Source organism: Miscanthus floridulus, chromosome 10 (assembly GCF_019320115.1).
Source record: "Miscanthus floridulus cultivar M001 chromosome 10, ASM1932011v1, whole genome shotgun sequence".
Taxonomy (NCBI): Eukaryota; Viridiplantae; Streptophyta; class Magnoliopsida; order Poales; family Poaceae; genus Miscanthus; species Miscanthus floridulus.
The window spans coordinates 123,651,145-123,657,440 of record NC_089589.1 but is presented as its reverse complement, the minus strand read 5'-3'; the positions used below and the strand labels follow the sequence as shown (position 1 = coordinate 123,657,440).

The 6,296-nt window shown below is 42.9% G+C and overlaps 1 pseudogene; it reads right to left on the bottom strand.

Annotated features, from left to right (window-relative positions):
- Nucleotides 1-2,156: 2,156 nt before the first annotated feature.
- On the bottom strand, nt 2,157-5,575 carry LOC136489499 (uncharacterized; annotated as a pseudogene).
- Between the last annotated feature and the right edge of the window lie 721 nt (nt 5,576-6,296).

Below are 6,296 nucleotides of genomic sequence, written 5' to 3'. Positions count from 1 at the left end.
ACTATGAAAGGAGCATACAGATAACAAAAAAACATGTATTTAAAGTATGACAATGTGATAACTTAATATGTATCAACACTTCGGATTTAATCTCACCATCTCATTTTTCTTCTTCCTACAGCAGTTCAGGTGGTATCTCTATCTGTACTTTGCTAACAATGAGCTGCAAGTGAAGAATTACCAACATGATCAATATTTTTTGACCTACCATTGCAGACAGATAGTGTTCTAGAATATAATTGTACCTCAAGTAGACGACCATTACGCTTCACATCTCGAGTCAATGTAGCATTTTGTTGAGCCAAGGCCATGTTTTGTTGAGTTAACTGACCGACGGTTGCAACTAACTCCTCATATCTTGCCAACAGATTCTGAAAAGCCCTAGATGTTGCTGGCCTTGTCCCACTTGCCTTAGCAACATCAATTATTGTAGCCTTCTTCACAGCACCATCTCCTATTGCAAGACGACCATGGGCCAAGCCACCACCAATCTTGTATGCAATTTGACCATCAAAGGGTTGCTCTTGCCAGTTATTTGGGTATTTTTCTTGTAATGCCTCATTGTAAGCATCCTAAAAATAACATAAGCTGTTAGCCAGAAATTAAGAATGGAAAAGCACAGAAGTAGATAGAAATTCTGCTACATACAACAAGTTTCTTTGCATGTTGGGGAATTGGGCCAGCATTCCCATTGGCATCACAATTTTTAACACCAGCTTTCATGCAGCAGTAAGTGTTTGTTATTGTGGCTTTCGAAGGTCCATACTTTGCTCCCTTCAAGGCATAAAAAGAAGTGATCAATGTAAATGCCTAATAAATAATCAAAATCATTCAGAAAGAATTTGATTTTGATAAAGTAGATTACCAGAAATTGTTGAGTCTCAACTAATAGCCTAGAACCACCCCTGTTTTGAGCGCCATCAGGATTTTTTTTCGAGAATCTTGCCCAAGCTGCCTTTTCTTCAAGTATTCAGCAGAGCACCAATACTTGCAAAGGGACTCCCAGGATTCATCAGTGAACCATTCAGGCTTGCATTGCATGTACTCTTCAAAAGTAAGTAACTTAGCACACGCAAATGCATCAGACTTTGGGCTTTTAATGATTTCCCGATAGTAGAACTTGATAGCATCTGGACGAGCTTGGTACATCATATTCTTGCATTGATTGTGTGCATATTTCTCAAATACACGGTCTGCTTCATCTTCAAGTTCTTCAGGAACTGAATATATGCTCTGCATAAGAAACAACCATCAAGCATTATTGCAGTGGACAGAACTTAATTCTTGTGCAACATGAACAAAATGCAATGGCAAAACTTAATTCTCACCCAAAACTCTTGCTTCACACGATCAGCTGGTGTTTGACCATCATCCCTTACAGTGTGCGAATAGTGGGACCATTTGCTTGCATGATATTTGAAGTGACAACCATCTCTAGTAGTCCCTTCAATGATCGGAGGATATTCTTGCTTTAAAAGCACTCCAAGGATGGGGCCTTTCTTCATTTTATCATCAATTGAGTAGTTAGCATAGCGGAATTGGCTGCCTCAATCAGAAAAGTGAATTAAGGGATACATCCATCGATACTGGACAGGGCCTCCTAAAAATGCCTCATCAGCAAGATGAATTATTAAATGTTGCATTGCAATGAAGAAACCTGGGGGGATATTTTCTCTAGCTTGCAAATAAGCACTGCTATGTTCTCTTTCAATGATAATATTGAGTCTTTGCTGATTTGTTTAGCACACAACTGCCTATAAAAATAACTCGACTCTGCCAAAGAAGTCCAAATACCTTCGGGTAGAAACCCCCAAAATGCAATAGGCAGTACACGCTCAATAAAGATATGAAAGTCATGACTTTTCAAACCAAAAATCTTCTTTTGTAGCAGATTAACCCCACGCCTAATATTAGCAGCATACCCATCTAGAAACTTAAGTTCTTGGAACCAATTTAGAATTTTGATCTTATCATCCTTATCTATACAGTATGGGGCCCTTGGTCTCTGCCACTTCCCATTCCTTTTATACAAATGAAGAGATGGACGGTCACAAAGCAGCTCTATGTCTTGTCTGGCTTTCACGTTATCTTTAGTCTTATCTTTAATATCAAAACATGTGTTCCAAATAGCTTCAGCCACATTTTTTCATTATGCATCACATCTATATTGTGACGAAGCAGTAATTTAGTAAAGTAAGGAAGCTACCAAAGGCCACTTATATATGTCCAGTTGTGTTCTTTGCCATATTTGTCTCTATCATCGACCAGTCTGTATAGCTGATCCTTAACCTCCACTCCGGTTAAATTCCTAGGGGGTCCTTCTCGTACTACCTTGCCCTTGAGAAACACATTTTCTTCGTTTCGAAAGGGATGATCTATAGGAAGAAACCGCCTACGGCAGTCAAACCATGTAGCCTTAAGGCCTTTCTTTAATCGATATGCATTAGCCTCACACATGCATTGTGGACATGCAAAAATCCCATGAGTGCTCCATCCAGCAAACATGCCATATGCTGGAAAATCATGTATTGACCATAAGTATGATGCTCTCATTGTAAAGTGTCGCTTCACCGAAGCATCATATGTATCTACCCCAGCCCACAGATTTAGCAATTCATCTACCATCGGTTGCAGCAATACACTTAGGTTCTTTCCGAGATGTTCTGGTCCAGGGATGACCATAGCAAGGAATATATACTCAGGCTTCATACAAACACCAGGTGGAAGATTATAGGGAACCCAAAAAACTAGCCAACAAGAGTAAGAAGCTGCATTCAATTATATGGTGTGAACCCATCAGTTGCAAACCCAAGTCTTACATTCCTAGCATCTTCTGCAAAATCTGGGAAATCATCATCAAATTGTTGCCATGCCTTGCCATGACATGGATGCAACATTTTTGTAGACCTTGCAACATGACTTTCTTTGTGCGAACGCATTAGTTTTGTTCTACCCTCATGTGCATATAATCTTTGTAACCTATCAGTAATGGGTAGGTAGCGCAACACTTTACATGGAACCTTGTTTGATCCATCCTTATAGCGGGAGGTACCGCATATGTCACACTTATCCTTATCCTTGTTATCTTTGTAGTATAGCATGTAATTTTTTTCACAAACATCAATTTTATGGTATGGCATACCAAGGCCCTCTAGCAATTTTTTGGAACGATAGAAATTTTGGGGGATCCTAGAATTAGGAGGAAGGAGTTCATGCACAAGGCCCACAAAATCATCATAACATGCTACTGATAGATTGTGCTGTGATTTAATGGCCAATAGACGAGCAACAGCAGAGAGATTAGAGTGCAAGGTTTGGTCATGTACTCGCTCATCTGCACTAGCAACCATTCTATAGAAAGCTTGGGCAAAACCAGTTGGTGTTTCCTCAACTAATGGTGGGTGCCCACCAGCTAAGTTAACTAGCATTGCATCCATCTGATCTGTCTCACCAAATCCCTCATGTTCTACCTCTGAACCAATCACAAGGTCATGCAGCCTGTTCGTTTGGTTGTGGCTTGTCGTAAACGATCGTAAATTTCCAGCCGGAACAGTATTTTTCCCTCACACAAACCAGCCAGCAGTACTTCTTCATGAACCAGCAACGATATGAACCAGCCAACCAAACAGGCTGGTTTCCCCGCCTCTCTCCATGTTATGTCCAAGTTTGGTAATTTTCTTTGAACCCATTTTGGCACAAATGCAACTCTATCCTAGGCCTTTTATGCTTGAAATAATTCCGACACATGGCACAAGGGCACTTAATCGTATCAGACTCAACTAATTCAGGGATTGAGTAGGCACGATCCAAAAACTCATTTGTTTTCTCAACCCATTCGTTCGTTGGCCTACCATGTTTCCAACCACTATACATCCACCCACGATCTGCCATATCTTATCTGCCAACTTATGAGAAGTTTAGAACAACTAACCAGCTGCAAATCAAATTCTGTGCATACAATTCTGGAAGCAGTTGCGAAATGGTAGTAAGAACAACCAATGAGATCAGCAGTGAGACACCTGTTACACATCGAATGAAAATATCAGTCATTGCTAAACAAGAAATGTACAACAAAAATCAGTTTTTTGAATACTAATACGGTGCAGAATCAAGAACGTGCTTTAACCCATTTTAAGAGATGGCTACAGAGAATGACAAGGTAATTAAGGAGGGAAGAACTAACCAACCATTTCAACCAAACCAGAGATATAATAAATAAAGCAAAATCTGATCACAAGTCCTATCACAACCACCATACAAAGAACGGAATCAGTCAGATTAATTGACAATACAATTCTATTACCCATGCCAATAAGAAAGTAGTAGAAATGAACATAGGATAGTATACTAAAACGAAAACTATACTCCAAATTTTTTAACAATGCCAAAAAAATCAGCTAATTTATAATACTTTTGAGATTATGGAAGGTTCATTGCAAGAAATGCTTACCACTAAATGGTAACTCCCAGTTCTGTAGCCAGAAGCGAAATGGCAACAGCAATAGCCTCGAGTCAACTTACCTGTTACAAATTTACAACTGATGTCAGACAAAACCAAAGAAGAAATAATGTATAGCATGAATCAATAAAATCTTAGAGGAAGAACTAACCAACTAGATCTTCACTGGACAATCACTAGCACAAATCTCATAAGAAAATATCTCTCAGGCCATGATTCACCTCTCCCACTTCTGTACTTGCACAACACAATTTGCTTCAGGCCTAAAAAGAAAAGGAAGAAATCTCCACAAGCAGTTGGGGTAACACAATTGTCATGAGTACCTGGAATCACAGAGCAAGGAGATGAACTTGGATTGTTGATGCAACCTTTCTCAGATCTGTGAAGTTGAAGGCAGCCACCTTTTCCACCGAACACATACAAGCAAGAACGAATTTGCTTCAGTTAAAAAAAAGGAAATTTCCACATACAGCATAAGAATAGAGTTGGTGGTACCTGGGTGGCAACGGAAGATTAGGATTGGTGGCTGGATGTGTAGAAAGCGATGGAGGTGGATCTGTATGCTGCTTCTGCACTTCGTGGAGAACGACGGTGGCGCTGGGGTTTGGGGGCATCGGGGCTAGGGTATAGGGGCGGGGGCGACGAGTCCGGTGGCTGAGGGCATGGCGGCGGCCGGCCGGCCGGCGGCGCTAGGGTTTGGAGGCGCCGGGGCTAGGGTCTAGAGGAAGGGGCGACGGTTCTGGTGGCTGAGGGCGGCCAACGGCGGGCGGGCGGTGGCGTCTGCCGGCGGCGACGCTGGATGTGGTGTATGCCCGCAGTGGGGAGCGGCAGGCAGCGTCGCTCAATGCGGCAGGCTGGATGGCGCGGGGAGGACGGCGGATAGGAAGCGGAGGAAAAGGATTTAGGGGAAATAGATGGAGCTGTCACGTGGGCGTCGGCGCGGACTGAAGGCGCGAAGCGGAAAGTTTTCCATCCCGCGCGCTCGTTTCGCTTGTCCCTTTGTTCAGTGGGCCAACAATCCTGGTAGGGCGCGAAGGCCATCTTATTGGCTGGGACGAGCACCCGTGACAGCAGTGAACCGAAGGGAGAGAACTTCCTGGACGGTACATAGGTCATGTGAGGGATGAGTCTGCGCCTCTGACGGGAGACGCGCAGCCGAGGGGAGTGGGCTTGGCTGACGGGAGAAAACGCGTCTCCAGTAGTGGCTGGCCCGAAATGAATTGACCATCAGATTAGGCCCAGTTACGGCTTGGCCCGCTCGGTCTGCATTCTGCCTGCGCTACCAGCCGAACCCAGAGGCCTCGTCAGTCGTCAGATCGGGCTTTTTTTTTATCATCATCACACGTTGCCTTCAGCGCATCATCGATGGAGCATCAACCATTGTGGGCCAGCATAAACACAAATTTTAAATTATGAAAACCAAGTTTTCAAAAATGAACACTTCAAACTAAGTTCCGAGTATACATGTTTGTTTTATAAGGGGAAAAAAAGCCGTAATGTACCCAATTCCAGTAATCATAACCTAAATCTTTAATTTTTTTTGAAACTACGCGTCGTTATTGGATATAATATTTATTTGTATATATTCACATTTTCTCTTGCCGACTCGCAAACCACCTTTCCCACCTTTGTGGTGGATTTGATGTGGCAGCACTCAAGCTTATGCCGCTAGCCTCGACATGCATCCCAAACAACGTATATTGTGACCTAAGAGGTTACATGATCTGCCACCCCCAGCCCCCGCAACCACATTAGCCGCCTTCACCGCTCCTTCTAGTGATCCTACAAGCACTCTGTCATGCACACAAGTTCTCCACCACCGCCCCTGGCCAACTTG